Genomic DNA, 23,241 nt, shown 5'->3' on the forward strand with positions numbered 1-23,241 from the left:
CCTTCCACCTTTGTGTCTGAAATCTTTCTATACTTTGTTGTAGGTGTAATGATGAAAGTAGTAATTGTTAGAGATTCAGAAAAATGGACTTAGCTGCCAGGGCCTTAGCCAGCCTGGATCGCATACTTGTGTGAAATTGAAAAAAGCACCTAATTCTAATCTGTGAGAGCATTTTCATAATATACCTGACTTTATTACATTAAAACACTTCACTGCCATCTGCCAGAAGAATCTCTGAGCGTGTAAGGGTGGCACCGAGTGGGCAGAGAGCCAGGCTGGCTGAGGTGTCGACCGTGGCGGGTCCTTCCAAGTCCTCCCAGGGAGCCCTGGCGGTTTCTTTCCTTGCTCACATCTTGAATCCAAACGTCTGATTTTTGCAAAGGGACTTACCTCTGAAGCCTCAGTTTCTTATTTACAAAAGATCTTGCCATGTTTCTCAACCCTGGAGGCACATCAGAATGAATATAATTTTTATCATCATCAAGATCTAAGTCTCAAAACTTTTAAAATCATAACTAGACTCCTGTCCTCTGTCCATCGAGTGAGAATCCGGGGCTCCAGCCAGGCGTGGGCCCGGGAGATCTCCCAGCCTGCTCTGCCCCCTCCGTGGCCCTCACCGCTGATCATGGTGAGACCACATTCCTTCCCCACTCGCAGCTGGCCCTTCCCGGCTGCCCCCTTGTTTCTTCGTGCCCAGCCTCCTCCTGCAGGACCGAGTGAACTCTCTGACTTCCGCTCACCAGTGTGAGCGACAGATGTGAGGGAATCCCTGGTCAGGAGGCTTGGCTTTGGGCTTTGGCGGGTTGCCCAGGAAGCAGTGCGGGGCAGAAGGCTGGTGTCAGGGTTGGATAGGCCAGCCTCCTGTTTACATCAGGTCCTCCTGAGCAGCCAGCCCAGAGTAAGGACAAGCCGAGTCATCCTGAAGGTCCATCCGGGGTTTCAGACACGAGCTCATCTCCTTTGCTCCACATAATGGTGCACTTCTGCTTTGGACTAGACCTACTGATAGACCACATTTTACAACATGTGCCCATTTTTACGGCATTTCCAGGCCAACCCCAGTTGGAAATACTTTAATTCTCACAAGATCATTAACTTGAATTTCTACCAGATTCATCCGGATACATTTCAGGTGTTGAAACTGGCCACATCTCAGGCACACCTGGTCTCTCGGAGTTTAGGGCACACCTCATGCAGAAACTTGAATGTTATTGAAAATGTAAAGTCTGTATTTATCCAGAGCCTTTTTTCCTTTGGGTGTTTTCGAAACAAATACTTGCTCTGCTCATTTTGCAAAATAAAGCAAGAAAGCACTACCGATGTGGAGCCAGAACGACAGCCAGGGGGCTGGCCTCCTAGCCAGCACTGCGTCTCCGCATCTTACTGACTTTTTCTACTTCAGTGGAACCGTCCTCACCCTGCTGCCCGTTGGGAATTTGGGACTATTAACTGATGGAGGCAAACAGTCTTGGAACAGCCTGGCCCATGAGGCCCACAGGGCGTTGGGGGCGTTTTTTAAAAATGTAACACCGGTTGCATGAGGCCTGGACTCCCGTCAGCTGATGGCAAGTAGCCAATCTGCCTTGTTTTTCTAGTACAGTTTACCAACTGGAGTTCTACAAAAAAGAGATTATATTTTTTGACTTATGAGCAGCAGGTCAGACAATTCAAAGGAAATGTAGAGAGTAGTAATTTTTTAAATGTACACGGATGAATTTGAAAATAAATATTTCACTGCCGACACAGCTCCATCTAGAACCCTGGCTTTGCAGTGTGCTCCAGGAGCCGTGCCAGTCTGCACGGCACAGGGCAGCTGATGCACAACATACTAACACCTAGCTCATGGTCACGTAGCTGCAGAGCGAGGCACAATGAATGGGCTTGCAAAACCCGATGGAGATCAAGATTTTGACTAATAGAAGTCTGGACAAACCTGGTTTATCAAAGGTCCTGAGACCAGCTGAGCCTTCCTCTGTCTGCTCAGCCAAGGGTGACAGCAGCTGGAGGTGCTCCCGGAGCTGGTCGAGGTCTGCTTGACCTCGATGTCATCCCCTGGAGCCGCATCCCCTGGAGCCGGCTCTTCCCCGAGGCTCCTGGTCACCCCCGAGCTGCTGGCCGCGGAGCTCTTGGGCCTCCCGCTGGCCGCTGTCCCCGGGAGGGTTCGTTTCCACCAGCGCTAGGGGGTCTCTGTGACCTCAGGGCCTTCTTCAGCGGGAAGCAACGGATAGGACCAGAGAACAGAGGCTGGCAAACACTGGCAGCGGGGGGACAAATTTTTTTTGTAGGAACTACAAACGATATGCATTTTTAAATGGTTAAAAAAACAAAACAGAAAAAGAATATTCATGAAACATGGAAATGGTACAGAATGAAGGTTCCAGTGTTCACTATTGGGTTTGGCGAACTGGCTGTTCCCAGTGCGGTAGATTACAGCAGTTGTTAGTGTGTAGAAGCTTAGAATTCTTACTCTAGCCTAGGGGTGTCGAACTCAATCAGAGAAGGGGCCAAAATCTAAAATCTAGCCTAAATCGCGGGCCGAATGGTTTACTGAACAGTCATAAACTGTCATTGTGATGGAAACGCACTGGAGTGCAGTGATGACAGCGCGGTGAGGGCCACATTGCAAGGCCTGGCGGGACGGATTTGGCCCGCGGGCCTTGTGTTTGACACATGTGCTCTAGCCTTTTACAGAAAACATGAGCTGATTCCTGACTTAAAGCTCGAGTTGATTTTTAGGCCATCTTTGTGAGGAGAAGCTTGGACATCCAACAGCTTCCTTGTTTTATAGAGAAAAGTAGATAAAAAACAAAACAAACTTTCTACTAATGCTGGGAAAATGGTAGGACCGCGAAGGAAACGGACAGCGTTCTTGTGAGAAGTTACTGGCCTTTAGCATTATGGGCATCGGAGGCTTTCTCTTTTAAGGTCCAGGAGCCATTAGATATTAAAACTTTGTGGAAGTGATACAGCAGTTCTATTGGACAGCAAGGCTGCGAGGAAGAAATGGTGAGAACGGACTAGAGGACTGAGTGATTCGCTCTCTCATCCCCTGCTGTGCCCACTCCCTTTGTATTCCTGATGCCCCATGGTGCCTGTGCCCTGCATGAGACTGAGCACAGTACACTGCTCTGAGCCCTGCCTGAGCCGGAGCCGCGCAGGGGGAGGCACACTGGAGTTACATGCATAGTACATGTGAAGGTGGGACTATGGACATGAACAGGACAGGGCACTTGAAGTATGACGGGTGCAACTGAGAACTGAAGTTTTAAATTGTGTTCATTTTAAACAATTTAAATAGCCATGTGTAGAAAAAAAAAATAGCGATGTGTCCAGGGCTTGCCTGCTATTTTGTACAGTGCAAGTGGAAACCATTCCTATCATAGACTGTGCTATTCTAGAATGTTCTTTTGCTTTTAAAACATTTTGGTAAGCATATCCCCCTGATGAGAGGTGAAAAGGTGTGTCTCTGAAATGTGCCTGACTCCTGCGCTCACTGCACCTTTTCCAGCTGCTTTGACTGACGGTCAGGGCAGGACATACCCGGATCTCTGGCTTAAATTTTCCCTCCAAATAAGAGAAAACCTCTAAAGACCTGGAATCTTCATTGACAAAAACCAAGCCGAGCTCCCTCCCCCACAGTGAACCACAGGACCCTTTGAAAACAGGATTATTTTTATTTGTAAACTTAAAATGGAAATAAGAACTTCCAAGGAGCATTTGAAAATTACACTTCTCACCAAGAACAGCTTAAGTCATTCCCTCTGAAAGTTTCCTTCTGTCAGAGTTTTGATTTGGTCCCACAGACTGGCTCCCCTGTCCTCAGTCTGAAGGGGGCCATGACCTTGAGTTCCCAGTGACACTGCACTGGGGCCGCCCGACCGTGCTCTCCTTTCTCTCTCGGGCAGAGAGTGGCACACCCTGGCCTCCGGTTGGCTTTGTATAAACCAAAGCCTTGGACTTCCTTTCTTCTTTGTAAATCCTTTTCCTACGTGCGCTTCTTACACCTGCCCCATATAGATGTGAGGTTTATTGGTCTTTGTTTTATCAACACTGGTATGATGAATAATATAGTTAATTTCTACTTAGATTAATAATAATGATAATAGCCATTATGGTGATTGGATCAATATGTTGATTAGTTAGCAGAAAGTGTGCGGCTGCCTTTCGTCCTCAGCTTGAGGTGCTGATGGGAACAGGAAGCTTAGTTGTTAAGACTCTGGAGTCAGAAATGCATAACCATCCTTTACCAACTACATGACCTGTCCAGTGAGCTCACTTATACACGTTCTCCACAGTCAGAATAGCTGCCCTGCAGTGTACAGTGGAGGGCTGAGTTTAAAATGTGTATACATGTGTGTGTATATAAAAAATCTGATTCATTGTGCTCAAAATGTGAGTTAGTTTACCGCTTTGTTCTGATCATCAACTATTATAGTATGTTGTGATATTAATTGTGAGTTACTACTTGTGAGATCCCAGGCTGGCCTGCATGCAAAAAGATGGAATTTCCTGTGATGTGGAGAGTTTTTAGTGGTGACAGATGATGGCAGGGACGGTGATGATCAGTCACTTCCCGAGTTTCCGAGTGAACTTCGGTTAGAACGGTCCTGTCATACAGTCATCCTCCAGAGGAATGGAGATTCTCAGCTGGAGAGTGTGCAGATGGCTGTCCACACGGTGGGTCGTCGGGCGACGTGACTTCCCTTGTGGCGGTCCAGGGAGCTGCACCTGCTGAGAAGGAACAGGGCGAACCTAGTCTCCCATTCTGAGAGTCCCCTCTCCACTCAAAGGAGGGTCACTTTCTTACCGACCATCCGCAGGGGTGCCCGACGGATCAGGGAACACTCCCGTTTCCTTGTAGGTTTCACTCTTCCTGGGCCTCGGTGCGCGGGGAAGGGAAGCTGGGTGTAGACTTGTCTTTTGCGAGGGCCTAGTGGTCGGGCAGCCGGCTTCTCAGGGGGACTGATCCTTTGTTAGTCTTCACTGCCTGTCTTTCCCCAGGGGGTTCTCTTCACACCTGCGGGCTGTTTCACTTCCGCATCGCCAGTGACATGCAGCACCTGGCAGAGGCTCTGACGCCTTCGGGACAGCTCCAGACGGCAGCCATGTTCTGTTAAAAGCATGGCCATGGCGTTGTCCAAGAAGTGTGACGGAGGCTTGGGAAGCACACGGCCCTGGAAATAGGGGTGCTGATGTTTCTGTTCTAATGGGAGAAGGGTGAGGGAAGCAAGCATAGACCCTCCACCTGAGACTCCAGGCAGTGTGCGCAGGCTGCACACGGCGTGTAACGCTTTGTGGAGTTAATTGCAAAGGTTCAAAAATCTGGGATTTTCCCACTAAAACTTCTTTGCAGTTTATCCTTAAAGAAGCAGAAGCTGGAACGGCATTCCTCTATGTGGCTCGGAAGTGCTGCCCCTTCCCACGCTGCTCTGGCCTCCAGCCACGTGCACTGTGTGTTTCAGCTCCTGGGCACTCGGGCTCGGTGGGGGCCATGGCCTGGGAGCGGCCTCAGAGCCGAGCATTGGCGAGCTCTGGGTCCCGTGCACCTGTGCGTCCTGACTGGATTTGATCCCTCGTCAACGCTGCCGGCGGGGGGGGGGGGGGGGGTGGTGGTACTAGAGGTGGGAAAGGGGGGCTGGCTCTCCGCGGCTCCTGGGTCTCTGCTGACTCCCCACCAGAGGCCCTGAGGCATGTTCTGCAGGGGGGTACTCTTTACTGCACCCCAAACTCAGAGTCTGCCACGTGGCGCTCACGCTGGTGCGCACCCTCCTGTGGGCAGTGTCAGAAGCAGCAGTTACTGCCGGAGGCTGGGCCTGACCTGGCCAGCACCTCCTTCCAGGCCCGGCTCGCAGGCTTGGGCGGAAGCCTGGCGGTCCCTCCCGGTGGAGAGCCCTTCATGGAGCCCGCAGCACAGAGCGGCTGCCCCGAGTCACCGTCCTGTGACCACCTTTGGGTCACATAGGACTCCTTCGCCTGGAGGAGATGGCGCAGCCAGAATGCCACCCTGCGGCCTGCAAGGTGCTGCCCGGTCACAGACTTGGGGGCTGAGCGGGCACTGCGGGGACAGACCGGGGCTGAGCGGGCGCTGCGGGGACAGACCTGGGGGCTGAGCGGGCGCTGCGGGGACAGACCGGGGCTGAGCGGGCGCTGCGGGGACAGACCGGGGCTGAGCGGGCGCTGCGGGGACAGACCGGGGCTGAGCGGGCGCTGCGGGGACAGACCGGGCTGAGCGGGCGCTGCGGGGACAGACCGGGGCTGAGCGGCGCTGCGGGGACAGACCGGGGCTGAGCGGGCGCTGCGGGGACAGACACCGAGGGCTGGAGGCGGGCCGCTGCGGGGACAGACCGGGGCTGAGCTTGCGCGCTGTGACAGACCGTTGCTGAGCGTGCTCTGCGTGACATACCCCGGGGGTGCTGAGCGGGGCTTGGGGACAGAAACCGGGGGGCTGAGCGGTGCGCTGCGGGACAAGACCGGGGGCTGACGGGCGATGCGGGACCACCGGGGGGCTAGAGCGGGGCGCTGCGGGTACAGACCACGGGGCTGAGCGGGCCTCGGCGTGGACAGACCGGGGCGCTGAGCGGGCGCTCGGGGACAGCCCGGAGCCTGAGCGGGCCCGCTGAGGGGGACAGACCGGGGGGCTGAGCGGGCGCTGCGGGGACAGACCGGGGCTGAGCGGGCGCTGCGGGGACAGACAGGGCTGACGGGGCGCTTAGGGGACAGACCCGGGGCGAGCGGGCCGCTGCGGGGAGACAGACGGGGGGCTGAGCGGGCGCTGCGGGGACAGACCGGGGCTGAGCGGGCGCTGCGGGGACAGACCGGGGCTGAGCGGGCGCTGCGGGGACAGACCGGGGGGCTGAGCGGACGCTTTGGGGACAGACCGGGGGGCTGAGCGGGCGCTGCGGGGACAGACCGGGGGGCTGAGCGGGCGCTGCGGGGACACACCGGGGGGCTGAGCTGGCGCTGCGGGGACAGACCGGGGGGCTGAGCGGGCGCTGCGGGGACAGACCGGGGCTGAGTGGGCGCTGCGGGGACAGACCGGGGGGCTGAGCGGGCGCTGCGGGGACAGACCGGGGGGCTGAGCGGGTGCTGCGGGGACAGACTGGGGGGCTGAGCGGACGCTGCTGGCTCAAGTCAGAACCGCTCAGCCTGCACCACCGAGACTTTGGCGCCCACCAGGCTCACGTGGCGAACACGTCGCACTGTGTGGTTCTATGCGTATTTCCCCTTTTTCTCCCCAGATTTTTACAAAACTGTGCATGCAAACAGGTGTTTTTGTTTGTTTTACTTCAGTTGCTTTTGCATAATGTAGCAGGCCCATAATTTCACATGTACAGTAATTCATAGAAAGTGACAGTCATCTTGCTTAGACGCCTCGTTCTCAAAGCTTGCTAAATATAGTGCCTTCTCAGACCCACAAAAGGGGCCATCAAAAAAAGAGAAAAGAAAGGTCAAAGTTTCCCCACCCACGAATTTGGTTATAAAAGAACAGCAAAGCAGGGTTTTTCTGTCCTGAATCAGTAATACCTTAGTTTAAATAGTATCCTGTTTTGACAAAGTGCTAAACCACAGAAGTCTCAGAAAGACCCTGCTCAGCTTTTGCTGCCCCGGCCTCGCAGTGGGACGCTGGGGATGGCTCTGTTGTCGTTTGTTACGCTGCCGAGGAGCATGGCCCCTTACTTGTTGCATCCGGGAAATGGCCAGAACAGCTCTGCGAGGCCGGCCCATACCTTCACTTTACTACGTTGTGTAACCCTTTGCCAGATACAACCTGCCCTGTTTCTTGGGTTCAGTTAATCAACGTGAGGTTTCTGACTTTGCTAAGCTCACCTGGAGACCCCCCACCCCGCAGCCCTTTCTGCTGCTCTTCGCTCGGTGGGCCTCTGAGAAATCAGGAGCTTAGGAGCTCTTTGTTGGAATTTATTCCGGCCTCCTCCATCGCGGTTTGTTGCAGGTTGAACAGTAAGTAGCATTTTACTGTAAAGGTGACTGCATTTTCCTTATGGGCCCTTCAGGGTAAACAGCCGCTAGTTTCCATCTGTGATCACACGTGTGGCTGATGTTGGGTAGGATGCCCCGCTCCAAAGTCATTATTTTTCCTGAATGTTTATGCTCCGTGGCTGTGCGTAGATAGACCCTAGAGCCCAGCGCGGCCCGAGGAGCCCGTAATTCCCGCAGAGCTGCCACGGACCAGAGCGGGCCGAGCAGGCCAGCGGTGCAGCCGGCTCCGCTTCTCTCCAGCCACACGCTCGCAGCCCAAGGTCACCTTGGATGTCGCTCGTGGTCTGGGGGAGAGGAGCATTCTTGGGAAGTGCCTGGCCAGACGGAACTCAGAATGCCGCCCCTGCCTTCCCTGGCTGGCTTGGGGAGGTTGGACTTGCCTTGCAGTCCTTATCCCACCACCAGCCAGAGATGTGATTAGCAAAGGCCACACTCCCAGGACTGAGCGGCCGGCCAGGACCACGTTGACATCAGTAAGCTGCACAGCCAGGCGCCTGCACCGGGACTAAGGGAGGAGGCGGAGATCCTCTCTGAGGCCAGGCTCCGAGCCCCAGGAGGAGCTCCCTGCGTCCGGGGGAACCAGTGCTGCGCAGTCAGGCGCAGAGTCCCCTTGGCCCCTCGCCCAAGGCCACTGCCAGCCGGAGACTCTGCATCTTGGTGTCAAAACTAGTGTGAGAGATTTCAGTGTGATATGTTTAGGTCAGATTCTAGAGTTGTTGACCATATAGTCAAAAGAATTAGTCCAGTCTTTAGAGATATACGAACCATGTCTGAAATGTGACCCATCGCAGTGGCCTTTAAGCTTTTCACTTGTGTTTGTATGTCTGTAAAATGCTATAAATTATACCCACCTCACAAGCTCAGGAAAGAACCAGATGAAGTCTGGAACACTAAACATTCAGCCAGATACACCAGCACATGGCACATATGTAACGAGATGCTGATGATGTTATGAGAACTTGATGGAATTTTTATGATGGCTTTATAACAGTGAGTTAAGGCCCTTGTTGGTTACCTCTGTTGGTTAGAGCATCATCCTGATACATAAAGGTTACAGGTTCGATCCTCTGGTCAGGGCACTTAAAAGAATCAACCAATAAATGCATCAATAAGTGGAACCATAAATCAATATTTCTTTCTCTCTCTCTCTCTCTCTCTCTCTCTCTCTCTCTCTCTCTCTCTCTCTCTCTGTCTGTCTCTCTCTCTCTCAAATCAATTTTAAAAATATTAAAATTAAAAATATATTTTAAGCCCACCAAGTTGACATCCATTATTAGTAAAAATCTTAAACCATAGGAACTCCCTAATCTTTGGCTAGAATTTCATAATAACGGGAGAGTAAATGAAAAGTTAAATGGAAGAAAAAAAGTAGTTTCAGGCTGTTGATAAGCTAAATAGAAAGCATAGCAGTATAGAAATGAGTGCATTTTTACAAGATCATTGAATGAAATAAATACACAAAGCACTAACGGAGAACTGCTATTTCATGTCCAGATCTATGCGTTGAAGCAGTGATTAGTTTCTGTTAGCGGAGCCCGGCCACCGTGGTAAGTGAGATGGGCCCCAGGGACAGCGGCGTCCGGGAGCAGGGTGCCAATGAGATAGTCGCTGCCAGGCAGTGTATGTTATTGTGGGTCAGACTTCATGAAAGTATGATGGATGAATTTTGGCAAATTGGACCTAGGGTAAAAGAGAAACTTGAATGTCAAATTCAGACAAAGGGAGAAGCACTCCCAGGAGTGAGGGGCCGGTGCAGGACTGTGGGGAAGGCAAGTGAGCCAGTGTGAGTGGAAACCCTGGACCAAGAAATCTTCATCGGCTTTGGACCCGAGGTCTGGGCCGATTTCTCTGTATTTTCTCAGATGCTGAAACTTCTTAAATCCCTAGGGCTTGTGAATGGAAGACACTGTACTGAGTTTTAAAATGATGTAAGTTAATAATTGTGTTTTTTATTCATAATTTGTAGTTTAAATAAAAAGCACTCTGATTGCAACAAGTACAGAAGTTGCAGGCCTACCATGATAAGAAACTTGTAAATCTGGGCAGTCAAAAGAAAAATGCCCATTTTTTATTGAGACCCAATGGCTGGTGCGTGGTCGGGACAGTGTGCGTGTGACTGGGATTGACTTGGGGAATCCCTCTCAGATTGGCGGTCCATGAACCAACATCTGTCCCTGCCATCACGTGCTTGGCTGTTGGCGTTTCCCTCTCGCTGGGATTTTCAAGGTGGGTTGGAAGTGTGCATATAACTGCTTCCCACTGTCCTTGTGGAAAGAAGTACCTGAATTAGTCAGAACCTTTCCACATGCAAATGTGGGGAAAACCTAACCTGGACTGGTTAGGGATGGGGAAAGGCTTTGTCCCCCAGGACCCCAGAGTTCAGGGTTAGCCTGCCTCAGACACAGCTGGGACCAGGCTTGGCCCAGCTTCCTTTGGTTCTGCTTTTCTCTGTGTTGGCTTCACTCTTTGTCCGGGTCTCCCTCTGCTGAAGCGAGATGGCTCCTGCGCTCACAGACACCTGTTTATAGCTGAAGAGCCCTGAAGGACGGGAGCCTCCTTAATCCAGCAGGTCTCTGAAATGGCTTCTGTGCCTGCACCAGGGCACCGTGGGGAGGGTGGGCATCTGCTGTCGGCTTGGGCTGAGCCATTTGTCCCCTCCAGACAGAGTTGGATCTGGTCCGATCACATAGATCCCGACTAGATATGGGTAAGTTGTCGGACCTCAGTTTCCCTTTTAGCTGTCTCACAGAGGGTCAGGTGTATTACGTTGTTACCTGACCCTCTGTGAGAGGGTCAAACACCCAGGAAGAAAAAGTGACAAGCCAAAGGGCATGCGTCTTAGCAGTTCCTGGCAGAACCAGCACCAGACCCAGAACTGCTGCCTCCTCATTAGTTCTTTCCAAACACAAGGGAAGAAAAAGTGGGACAAACACCTCCATGAGTTGGTGCAACCTGACATTCAGTCCCAGCGCTGTGACTAAGTGCTTGTACAGCTTGGGAGAGGAGTATAAGTACATTTCCTGGGACTAAGTTTCCTCATCGGAGACCAAACACAGTTGGCCTAGAATATTTCTGCAGGTCCCTTGTTGCTGGGAAAGGTCTTCATTCAGAATCATAACTCATCTTCGTGATGGTTTCCTCCTGTGCTCACTTCATAGGCTGGAGTGCTGCCCTGTCCGCGCTATCCCATCGAGCTTCAGCCGAGCAGATGTTCTGTTCACTGCCTGGTTTTTTATTTTATTTTATTGTAATTAATTTTATCTTATTTTATTGTATCTTATTTTATCTTATTTTATTTTAATTAATTTAAACTTAAATAGCCACATGTGCCAAGTGTGTACCCTGTGGGAGGGCTTAGCTCTGATCAATGGCCTAAAACTTGGGTTTTAGAAGCGTGACGGTGCAAGGTGACAATTCTTGGTGAACTGTGCCTTTCGTAAGTTAAGAATTGGTGTGCTTTCATTCTAATTTGTAGTTTAAACAAGTACAGAAAGACTGTTATCTGCGGCATACTCCCCGCCCAGAGGGAAGGCTGTGCTGGGCCTGATGGCCTGTGCGATGGAAAGAACTAATGAGGAGGCAGCAGTTCTGGGTCTGGTGCTGGTTCTGCCAGGAACTGCTAAGGCGCATGCCCTTTGGCTTGTCACTTTTTCTTCCTGGGTGTGGGTTTTCTTATCTGGAAAATGAGGGGGTGGGATTAAATGATCTCTAAATTTATTCCAGATCAAAGTTTCTGTGATTCTAAGTGTTTTCCTTCCTTCTCACGGCCAGGTGGTGGCTGGGGCATCGCTGGGTGTCACTGAGTGTGGTGGAGGGAGGGGGCTGGCCTGGGCCCTTGCTGTGTATGAAGTGAGCAGTGTGGTAGCCCTTTTAAATTCCCCTTGGGTCTGACAAAATCCTGTGGAAAGTCAAGTTCTGCAGTATTGCTTAGTGTACTAATCAAAGATAAATCTAGAAAAAGAATGAGTAACAGGTAGCATTAAGCAACACGTGCTTAATTTAAACCTCAGTTTGGTCTGTGATGGCCTTGTTAGGTGAGAAAACCTTAGTTCCGGAGTTGGCAGTGGAGGTCCAGGCTGGGAGGGGAGTGGGAAGATGCCACGGAAAGAATACTGAGTGCGGGACAGAGGAGGGCTGTGAGCCTGTGAGCCTCAGGGAGCTGAGAAAGGCGTCGGTCAGTAAAACCGTAACCACTGCTGCCCGGCAGGCCTGCGGAGGGAACGCAGAGCAGAGCCGTCCTCTGGTGCCCAGGGCAGTGCGGGCTAGGGAGCACGGTGTGCAGTGACTCCGTCTGAGGAGGGCGGGCCTGGAGGAGGAGATGATCACAGATGAAGAGTGGGAGGAAGGGAAGAGCAGTGGCCAGGTTTGCAAGAGCGGCAGGAGGATGTAAGTGTCCCCAGCACAGTGTGGGGTGGGGGAGCAGTTGGGGGGGGGGGGGCAGGCTGAGGCATCCAGGGCTGCTGGGAGCTGATGTTCATGGGGTAATGTTGACGCTCTGTAAGGACCTGCGCTGATGGTGCGGTTGCCTCTCCCCAGGACCGCTCGCACAGTGGCTTCTGAGCTTTATTTGTATTTTCTAACTCTTTCTGTATGTTTGGGAACAATCATCTCCAGAGATTCACTTTCACTTCAAAAAAAACTTGTAAAGGTGTTAATTGCATTTTTCTAAACTCTTATGTAATTATTTAAAATTATTCTACCAGCACCATAAATCAGAAATTTTCCCATTATATTGCCCAGGAACATTTATGACCTGTTTAGACAGTTTTGATTTATAGGTTTAGGAAACAAGAATATAGAAACCATTGCCAGGTTTTAATTTGGAAATTCTTGAGCCACGTCTATTTCTGCAGAGAAGGGTGCTGGTGGGAGGGGAGGCTGGGAGGCGGCTCCCGCACAGCGAGGGGCCCGGGAAAGGCGCAAGGCAGCTGGTCGCTCTGCCAGGAGTCACCAGGGTGTCTCTCGCATGACCTTTACCCTTCCTCAGCACTGTTCTCAGCTGCTGGTTCAGGCGAGGGACCCTAATTCTGAGTAACGTAACGCCCCCCCCCCCCCCCCGGAGACCTGCAGCGGGACCTGCGCAGGGTGTGGATGCAGCAGGCCTGCTCACGCACCGGAGAGAGGGGCTTCTGAAGCACCACGGGGGTTCAGGCACTTCAGCCTGCAGTGTCGAGGAGGAGGCGGAGGGGGAAGGGGGGACGAGGTGTGCGTGGAGGAGGAGGGAGAGTTGGTCTCCTGGGATGGGGAACCGCATGTGTGCCTGCATGCGATCTTTCAGAAAGCCCCGCAGCTACATTCTGGGTCCCAGTGAGAAAGGTGCGCAGTGAGGATGAGAGCGAGGCCCAGAGCCAGCTGACCAGCTCCCGTGTGACCTGCTGGGGCCTGGGGCAGCGGACCCTCTGCTGCGTGACAGAGAGGCCTCCTCTGGCTGGACCGGGGCACCGCGTGGCCGGGCCCGTTTCCGAGCGGCAGTGAGCGGCCTGGCCGCCCGGGCGGAAGGCCTGTGCCAGGTCACCCCGCAGATGCTGGCTGTCCGCCACGACCGAGCACGCTGGCGGAAGGGGCAGTCACTGTGCTCAGGCTGAGTGGCTTCGGGCTCCGGTGGATCTGGGTTCCTAAGTCTGCAGTCCCCGGAGTCCAGGTGACAGGGGCCTGCGGGCCACGCCAGCTTGCGCCCCGCTTCTGGAGAAGGGGGGGGGGGTCACCTGTCACCTGGCTGCCGCCACTGCAAGGAGCCTGCGGCCCCGGCCTTCCGGCTCCCTCCTTTCGCTTTCTGGCCGCCCTGGACCGGAGGCTCCAGGAGCGGAGGGCAGCGCAGACCCTGGCATCCATGCATTCGAGTTCCTGCTTGATCGCTCCCCCCCCCCTCTCTGGCGGGAGGGGCTGAGTCCTGTTGGGGGCGATGCTGGAGGGGGTGCGGCTGGCGCAGGAGGTAGGGATGCCAGGTAGGGACTCTGCACCCACGTTCGGTGCCCAGGTGGCCAGGCCGCGGCTAGGGAGCGGCGCTACCCTGCTCACGTGTGCCTGTGTGTGTCTCTGGAGGAGGATTGGCCTGATTGAGGAGCACTTTTTGTTTAAACTTCCTGTGCCACTGAGTTTCATAGAATCTCAGGACTTCAGTCATCCTTGCGGCCCCACTGAGTGCAAAAGGAACCAGGAGCAAAACTTTGCAAGAGCTGCAGGCACCCCGCGCTGCGGGCAGCCAGGAGGCGCCCAGGACAGCCGGCCGCGGAGCTGGCTGCCTGGGGCTGGCCGTCCGTCCGTCCGGGTCCTCTCTGCGGGGACATGAGTCCTCCGTGCGCACTGGTGAGCTGCCATGTGTGGAGGCGGGTCCTCTTCCCCTTCTGTTCTTCCTAATTATGACCATGTCCCTTCTCTCACACCCCTGCTGACCAAAATACCTGGCCCCTGGGCCCTGCTCCTCAGCATTCTGCTGGTGGTTGTGGGCACTTACCCCCCAAAACTGTGAGGTGCATCACACCTGCATCCCTGCCCGACCTCTGGGCAGGGAAAGCCAAGGCCGCTGGCTTGAGAGCATAGAAATACACAACCTCAGCTCCGAGCCCTGAGGGGCAGGAGCTGGTCAGCGCGCGGCGAGGATCCGGGACGGAGGGAGCAGGCAGAGGGGACAGGAAGGGAGGAGTGCACTTTTGAGAGAGAAAATGGAGGAACAGCAGGAAGGGAGGGAGATGCCTAGCCTGGGTGAGGCACAGCCCCAGTGTCAGGGCTCAGGTGAACTCCTGTGGATGTTCGCATGCTGTTCCCACCGCCCTGCCACGCACCAGGCCACGCGCTCTCCTTAAATGTCCTCCGGAATCCTTGTCTTACCCCCTTAGGCCCAGAAGGGAAAGCCTCTTAAAAACAAACAAAAACAAACGGACATGTTTTCATTGATTTCAGAGAGGAAGGGATAGGAAGAGCGAGATAGAAACATATGAGAGAGAACCATCAATCGGCTACCTCCTGCACGCCCCACACTGGGGATCAAGCCCACAACCCAGGCACGTGCCCTGACCAGGAATTGAACCGTGACCTCCTGGTTCCCAGCTCCATGCTCAGCCGCCGATGGGCCTGTGGCACGGAGCCCCTCCTGTGTGCTCCCCGCGCCGCACGTCTTCCCTTTAATGCAGCCAACGATCAGATGCTTGCTGGTTCCCGGCCAGGGCCTCCCTGGGCACCCAGAGCCCCAGGCCTTACCGTGGTGCGTGCGACTGTTGGGGAAACTTTAAAAGGAATCTTAAAACCGGGTCATGGTTGTTACGCCAAGTGCTAAAATGTGATGCCTGCAGAACCTCCAGATGCCATGGCAACGGCTCCACCAAAGGCTTTCCTCCAGAGACAGCAGTAGCAAGGCTGCTGGTTTCACAAATGAGGCCTCCTGTTGGCCAGTTCCTCGTGAGGGGTGAGCGGCCGCTGAGATTGACGGAAAGTAACTAGTTGCCATGTGAGCTGGACCTTTCTGTGCGCATCTTCTCAAGGCCAGACTGACTGGGCCTCTGCTCTCTCTGAGATACAAGCTTGCTTCCCACTTTCCCTGGAATGCAACCCGCGCCTCACCAGTGGCGTCTCCCCGCCCCGCCGTCAGAGCCCACCAGGGCCCCTCACGCACAGGCTGCCCCTGACCTGACTCCTTTCCGAAGACCCTCAGGAGCAGGAGAGCGGCTCTGGAGGGAGGACCAGAGCTCGGAAGATGACGTCGGTGGGAGCAGGCGGAGGAGAAAAGACCGTGGCGGTCAGAGGAGAGGGCACAGTCACAAGGCCAGAGCACGCAGGGGTTTGAGGTGCGGTGGGTGTAGAGCCGCCGCTGATCCGGGTCCATGGCATGGCTTGCTCCTGCGCACAGACTGTTGGTGTGTCACAGTGACCTCAGGAGGGTCAGAATAAGGGCTTCTAAGTTGTTTCCCAAAGGCACTTCCCTTCCTCTTTGTTCCCTGGTTTGTCATCGACAATGAGAATCGTGTCCAAGGTCCTCGAGCTCTAAAATTCTAATTCTATTTTTTAAACTATATTCCTGGTAGGTTTTTTTAATCCTCGTTAGAGGATATGTTTTTATTTATTTTTAGAGGGGGATGAGGGGAGATGAGAGAGAAAGAGAGAAAAAAAAGAGGGAGGAAGGAAGGAAGGGAGGGAGGGAGAGGGAGAGAGGGAGAGAGGGAGAGAGGGAGAGAGGGAGAGAGAGAGAGAGAGAGAGAGGGAGAGAGGGAGAGAGAGAGACACACCCATGTGAGAGGCAAACATTGGGTGCCTCCTGCGTGTGCCTGACCGAACCCAGGACCTTTCAGTGCCCTGGACGGCACTCCAACCAGCTGAGCCCCAGCCGGGCTGCGAGTGTGACTCCGACCTTAACTGCGGGCCAGGAAGTAGCCAGAGGCTGGTGCTCGGCTGGTGTGACGTGTTACTGTTACCGCCATCGTCGTTGAGAACTAGAGTATTCATTCCTGTTTTCTCTGTTTAGGTGAAGTGTGACTACGTGACCAGGTCGCCTGGAGCCCTGCCGCCTCCTCTCAGGGTCAGCCAGCCCCCGAGCCGCTGGGCGGGAGCTCGGAATGCCTCTGCGGCAGGCTGCGGGAGCCGGCTTTGGGGCTGTTTGGAAACGCGGGGCCTTCTGAGTGGGAAGCAGAGACGAGGGTGTGCAGTGTGTCTGTGCGGGCTTCGGAGTCTGTCCCTGAGTGCTGACCACAGCGCCCCCCGCGAACTGGCCGGTAGCTTCTCTGCAGAAGCAAAGCTTGGCTGCCCTTAAAGCGGGTGTGGGAGAGGGCCTGGGGCGGGGCGGGAAAGAGCTGATGGAGGCCTGGGGGCCCCAGGCGTCTGCCTGCCGCCCAGCGTAGAAGGCTGTCTTGGGGGGATGCCTCCGCCCTCATGGCCTCCCGGGTAAGGGCCGCTGTGGCACTTACTCACTGGGCGTCTGCAGCCCTGTCAAGAGTGCTGCTTCCCAAGGGCTTCTGCAGTTGCAATCGCTGAGCTTCCTGTTCCGTCTGGGAGATGCGTGTCTGAAACGGCCAGCAGGGCTCTGCAGCCTCGGCTTCCCGGGCCCCAAGCCGGAGCCTCCTGCAGGCTGGCCTGGCTCTGCTGCTGGGGCAGCCGAGGTGTGAGCCACTGCCCAAGCAACCAGGCCCTGCTTTCTCTCAGCCGGAGAGGGACAGCTCTCCACTCCCCCCTCCGGGCGTGCATCTCGTGAATGCAGTCAGTTAAGATCCAGCATCATGAGACCTTAGGGACCATGAAATGGAATAGTGGCCCTTCCCCGCCAAGAATGTGTGCTATGGAAAAGGTGCCAACAAGCTCCCCTGGGCAGTGAGTGACGGAGAAGCAGGGCAGGGTGCTCCTGGACCAGGTGCCTTTGCAGCTGGGAATGCCACCTGCCCCAGCGCCGCCGCCTCTGAGGCTCCTCCTCTGCGTATTCCTGTCCACAGCTTGTTCCCTCGTTCCTCCTCCTCTCTCCAGCTTTTCGGAGCTGTTGGGAAGACCTGGAGGGAGTTGACATCTCCGAATGCTGGCCGGCTCACCAGCAGAGGGCAGGCGCAGGGAAGGCTCTGACAGCAGGGTGTGTCAGCCGAGGTCACCGGAGGGTGGCCTTGCGGGGAGGCAGACCTGGGAGCATCCTTAGGAGGGCAAGTAGGGGCGCCTCCCTGCGCCTCTCCGCCACCTGCTGCAAGGACAGGCCTCCGGGAAGGCGCCTTTCCCGAGCAAAGGTGGCTGGCTGCCTTTACCTGATCCTCAGCGATTTCCACATCAGGACTCGCCTCTGATGACAGTGGCTCCCCTTTCGTGGCATCTGAGGAGAAAGCTCTTGGGAGACTTCCCTCCCTCAGGCATGCACCTCTGAGAACTGCGCGCCCTTCACTGCAGTTGGCGTAACCTGTTGGAGCAGTGCAGGCTGCTTTCCCATGGTGGGGAGGCCAGGGATTTCCGTGTCAGGAGAGGGATCTGGTACTCACTGATGGTCCGATGCAGTGAGGAAGAAATGTTGCCGGTTTCCTTTTCCACTTGTTTCCTAGTGTTTTATGAATGTCTTTCCACTTAGAGTGAGAGGTTTGGAGCTGGGGAGTTAAATGTTTTCCATAGCTTACATACCTCTTCATATATCATACGGCACCTGAAAGTTGACAAATCATGCCATCTATAAAAGGGTAATATGCAAATAGACTGAATGGCAAAGTAGCAGAATGACCATCCGGATGACCATGCTGTGACACACACTGGTGTCAAACCAGCCAAGGCGGGGGTGATGCAATTGGTTGGGGGCCCTGCCATCACCCCATGATCACCCTGCAGAGAGAGGCCCAGGCAACTGACCTATGGTGCTGTGGTGGGTGGGTGGGGCCTCCCTCTGTGGGGTGATTGATAGCAGAGCTCCAGGACTGCGAGAGGGTGCAGGCCAGGCTGAGGGACCCCCTCACCCTCCCAAGTGCACGAATTTTGTGCACCGGGCCTCTACTATAAATATAAATTAACTAGGAAGCTGACATTAGAAAACGCTGCATTAAGTGAGGGTGCTAATGGAAATTGGGAGGAAGTCATAAAAAGAAATTTAAACTCATGTAGAAGAGGGAGAGCTCACCCTTCCCCTTGGCCAAACAGGCACAGAAGGAAAACAGCCCAGTCAACGTCTGCATGGCCAACACAGACAACGGAAACATACACGCAGCCACTGCGGGGCCACTGCCTCCCCTCCCTCTGCATGAAGGACGTCCTGACTCGTGTTCCTCTTAAAATCGAGAGGAACAGTGGCTCCTTGCAGACACGTGCCCAGATCTTGGAAATGGGTATTGCTAGTGCCCATCATTAACTCCGGTAGCTGCGGGTGGCAGTCCTGGCGAGGGGGGGAGGGGCCTGCATTTGGTGTTCCGTTTCAGTGCTTTCTCTCTTACAATAGAAGTCCTTGGTCGGATCTCTTTAAGGTGTGTTTCAAGCCATGTTGTGGGTACTGTGCTGTATTAATTGGAAAGGGAGAGGAAATCAGTGTTAACACAAATGTAGTTTGGAAGAAGATGGAGAATTGAGTTAAGGTCGTGGCCTCTCACCGTGCAGTTGATTTTCCAATCCAGCAGTTCATCCATTTATATTTCACTGACTCTGGCAGATCAACTTTCTGGCAACAGAAACCAAGCCGCAGTGTCTCCTGTGAGGACGCGCACCTGACTTATCTGTGCGGACCTCCGCTCTCCGTGCCGCTGGAAGTATGTGAGCCCGGCCTTTCCCGCGTCTTCTCCGCTTATTTCCAAGCAGCTCCTGGCAAGGCGGCAGCGGGGTCGGAGCCGGCCTCTTGGGCCGGGCCTGTGGGGCTCCTCACTGCTGTGTGTGCCTCCCGCACAGGAATCCGCCTGGCGCCGCCTCCTCACTCTTCCCCCGTTCTCCGCTCGGATGGGCAGTAAAACCTTTCACCTTCGTCTGTGGTCCAAGCCAAAGCTCCGCAGAACCAAACATAACACACGGTTTTAGTCCCAGGTGTGCTATTTGGTGGTTGGAGTTTGGGGTGGGATCCTAGTAATCTGTTCTTAAGTATACAGCCAGCTGCACAGTGGACTCATTCAGCAACTGATAGGTTTGCTAATGTGTGGTGTTTGAACAAGGGCTGTATCTGTTGTGGGTGTTCGCTTAGGATGTGGGCATAAAAAATACTTCTAAGTACAGTCCTTAGCACTTCCTTCACTCTGTTAAACCGTAGCCCCTCTACTCTCTTTGTTATCATGCCTCTCTTTTCTGTAACTATTCAGTGTCTGCTCCCCCTTGGGACCTGTGGTGCTGGGTGTGAAAAAACAGTCACTTTGCCTTTCAGAACCTGTTTCCTCCTCTGCCAAATGGGATTGCAATTTCTATTCAAGGTTTGAAAGCAATTCTAAAGCCCTCCCCAAGTCAAATTCCTTCTTAATTTTTTGGCATTTTGACCCAGCCTTTCCAAAAGGCCCTCATGGTGCTGAGTGGCATTAACTAAATCTTAGAGGTGACTGAGCTTTTAGCACTTCCTGTTGATCTGCAGCAGTGGGGGAGTTGGGTCTCAGTGAGTCCTACCAAGGGCAAGAGGACCCACACAGAAGGGGGGAACCCAGAATTCACCAAAGTGGCCTGGGCAGATACAGCTTCTCCAGGTTAATCACTGAGGGGACATTTCCTTGTCTGAGTCACTATGCCATGTTTGGAGAGAGGACAGGGAGGGCTCCAGGTGGCCTCAGTCAGCTTGCTACACCACTTCCCTCACCATACTGTCCCCTCCCTTCTCCAGCCAGCTGTCCTCCAAGCACCACCCCCAAGCAGCCCTCCCCGGCCTCCTGCTCCCACTGCTCCCCGCTCTGTGGTCCCCTGTGCTGTGCTCAAAGCGGCAGCATGCCCTGGTGCTTGTGTAACTGCCACATTGCGTCACGCCAGTGTTCTGTGGAGACTCTGCCTCCCAGCTGGGTCATAGGCGTCGCTCCTGTTTGTTGTTTGCTGTTTATTTGTTTATTGTTGGTGTTGATGCTCCTGGAGGCTATTATTGAATAAACACCGACCAGAAAACAAGGTAGTTAGTCCAACTTGTAAAAGCATGCATGAGTTTTATGGATGCCTCATGAAAAACTTGTTTATTAAAAGAATGAATTGCTTATCTAAAATGCACCCTGATTTTGTTCAGACATTAAATCTCAAATAATTATAATAGCCTTGGAAAAGTCATGTGTGTATTTTGAAATGACCATTTCCACTTTCCGACTGTGCGTTGGTTGAAGAGAACTTCCTATATTTTTACTTTCTGTCTGCCGGTCCCGCCCAGTGGAGTGCCTTGTCTCTTTAAAAGTCAGAACTCTAAGATTCATAGTAAATTTGGGCAGATTTAAGGTGTTCCCCACCCTCAACCCCCCCAAAAAAGACCACCCTGGGTTCTCTATTGAATATTCATGAGAGGGAGGGGTTAAATTTTCCTGACCTGAAAAATTCCATTAATAAATTTGTTATCTGACACAGGAACACGTTAGGGAGGAGAGTGGTTGTTCTGGACTAATTTAACATCTGATCATGAGCTGACAGTCAATGGCTGCTTTTTTGTCTCTTTTGCAGCCAGATTAGTGGGGGATTGCCTGCTCACCTCATTGAAATTCAGGCATTTGGCTTGATTGGAAATTTTATCAATATACTTTTTGGATGAAGTAATTTTAATATTAACACCTAAGATGGAAAAATACTTTCAACTAAGCCTGGAATTTCTGGGTTAGGGTTTGTGGCTTTCTTAATTGAAGGAAAATAAGCAATTATTGATGCCACTGTTCTTTTTCCTTGAGTATTTTGAGAAAAATAATAAAAATGATTTGCTTGTGTTTTAAGTCTAGGCCAAGGAGTTTCCCCAGTTACAGGTGTAAATGGAGGGTGATTTCTAGAGCAGCTGCGATGGACCCACGTGGCCTGACACCTACTCTTACCAGGGAGCCAACAGCGTACTTGTGACTTTAAAAGCCCAAGTCCGGCGGTTTAAATGGCACCGAAGCCGGCTGTTTCTGGAGGCCATGTTACAGTGTTTGTACAGCGTGGCTTTGCTGTTGCTGTTGTGTAAACAGGAAAGGAATTTAAGGGATTATTTCTTTGGGACCGGTCCGTGGCTTCGGTCACAGCGGCCCCGCGGAGGGAAGTCACTCGGTTTAGCGAAGGAGGCGGCTGGGGCCGCGCTTCCCGGCCGCTCGTGCGCGGAGGCGACGGAGGAGGCCGCCGGGGAGCCGGTCCACGTGAAGCGAAAGTTCTCCGAAGGCCCTCGAGCCCGCACCCTCCCGTCTGAGCAGTTTCGTCGGGGGGCGGCGTGCGCCCACGCCGGGTTCCCGCCGGGTCCCGGCCCCGGAAGGCTTCCAGCCGCACAAACTCGCAGGCGGCGGGCCCGGCGGCTGCGGCGGCGGCGGGAGCGGTGCGGGGCCGAGCCGGCGGCGGGGGCCGGGCGGCGGGCGGCGGGGCGGCGGGCGGCGGGCGCTCACCTGCGCGGGGCCGGGGCCGGCGCGGGCTTTGTGGGGGCGGCGCGGCGCAGGCGGGCTGTGATTGGCGGAGCGGCGGGCGGGGGCCGGCGCGGCGCGGGTGGCAGCCCCGAGCCGAGCGCCGCGCGTGCAGTGCGCCGCGCCGAGGCCGCCGGACCCGCGCCCGCCGCCCGCCGCCCGCCGCCCGCCGCCCGGCGGCTACATGGACCGTGTCAGGTGGGTCCCCGCGCCGCGCCCGCCGCCCGGCCGCTCCCCGGGCCTCGCCGCGCCGCCGCGCTGGCCCCGGCGTCCGAGTTGAGCCTCCGGAGCAGCGCCCACACTTGAGGTCACCAACTTGGCGGGAGTGCGGGGCGGCAGGGCGGGAGCGGCACGGCCTCGGCGCCCGCCGCCCTGGCGGAGCGGGCGCCGCCGAGTTGGAGGAAGTGCCCGCGGTCCCGCGCCCGGCCCCTCGCGCTTCCCCTGCGGGCTGGCCGGCGGCCGCGCTGCGGGTGGGAGCGGGCCCGGCCGGCGGAGGGCGGCCGCTCCCCGCGCCCAGTCTGCCCGGCCGCGGAGGCGGGAGCCCGGGGGCGGGCGGCCCCGGAGCCCGGAGCGCGCCGGGCCGAGCGGAGTGCGGGCTCGGCGGCCCGGCCTCCGTCCCGCGGCGGACGCAGCTGTCAAACCCGGGCGGCGGCGGGAAGGGGCTGCCCCGCCCGGCGCGGTGCCGGGAGAAGGAGCTTAGGAAGTGGGTGGTAAAGTTTCCAGCAAAGTACATATGGGCTCTTCCTCTTTGGGATTAACCCTTCCAGGCCTGCCGGCTATAAGTAAAATATTAACAATTCTGTAGTCCTGGCCTCACGGTCCTAATATTCTAATCGAGCCAATTTAAAAATGTAAATCATCTGATTTCCATAGATTCCAACATTCTGAAAGTGACACATATCTGGGGGAAATTAAGCCTGATAACAGGAAATGTGAATCATACTATCAGTGACTAATCTGCTTAAGGAAAAAAATGTTACATTTATTTTATCATTAGGAAGTCGGTGTTAAAGAAGCCATTTTAAAAAAGCCAACTGAAGTTTTTATTTTAGGAGCAGCCCTATGTTGCTTTTTTTGTTCATTTTTTGTTTGGTTTGTAATAAAATTTTCAAGAGGAGTATTTTGTGCAGTCAAAGGTAGTGTTCAAGCGAGGATGTCATTGTCGAAGCCTCAAACACGGTCACTCTTAAGACTTTGGTTTTGGATTTGGCGTGTTGCTGCTGCTGCTGTTCAAAAGAATATTTCTTGAATGTTGACTCACACCAAGTAAACCAAATGAAGACCGAAGCAGATTCTC

The 23,241-nt window shown here is 54.4% G+C and overlaps 1 protein-coding gene across 15 annotated transcripts in view; it reads left to right on the forward strand.

Moving 5' to 3' along the window:
- FOXP1 (forkhead box P1) overlaps positions 1 to 23,241 on the forward strand; it is a 525,702-nt gene that overhangs the window by 407,893 nt on the left and 94,568 nt on the right. The window contains exon 1 of one of the 15 annotated variants that reach the window (XM_036430547.2): positions 22,011 to 22,142. The exons of the other annotated variants lie outside the window; for them this stretch is intronic. The gene's annotated coding sequence lies outside the window, so the exon portion shown is untranslated. Of the gene's footprint in view, positions 1 to 22,010; positions 22,143 to 23,241 lie in introns of those variants that run through there. 15 annotated transcript variants of the gene reach the window in all.

The sequence above is a fragment of the Pipistrellus kuhlii genome, unplaced genomic scaffold, assembly GCF_014108245.1.
Source record: "Pipistrellus kuhlii isolate mPipKuh1 unplaced genomic scaffold, mPipKuh1.p scaffold_m20_p_11, whole genome shotgun sequence".
Classification (NCBI taxonomy): Eukaryota; Metazoa; Chordata; class Mammalia; order Chiroptera; family Vespertilionidae; genus Pipistrellus; species Pipistrellus kuhlii.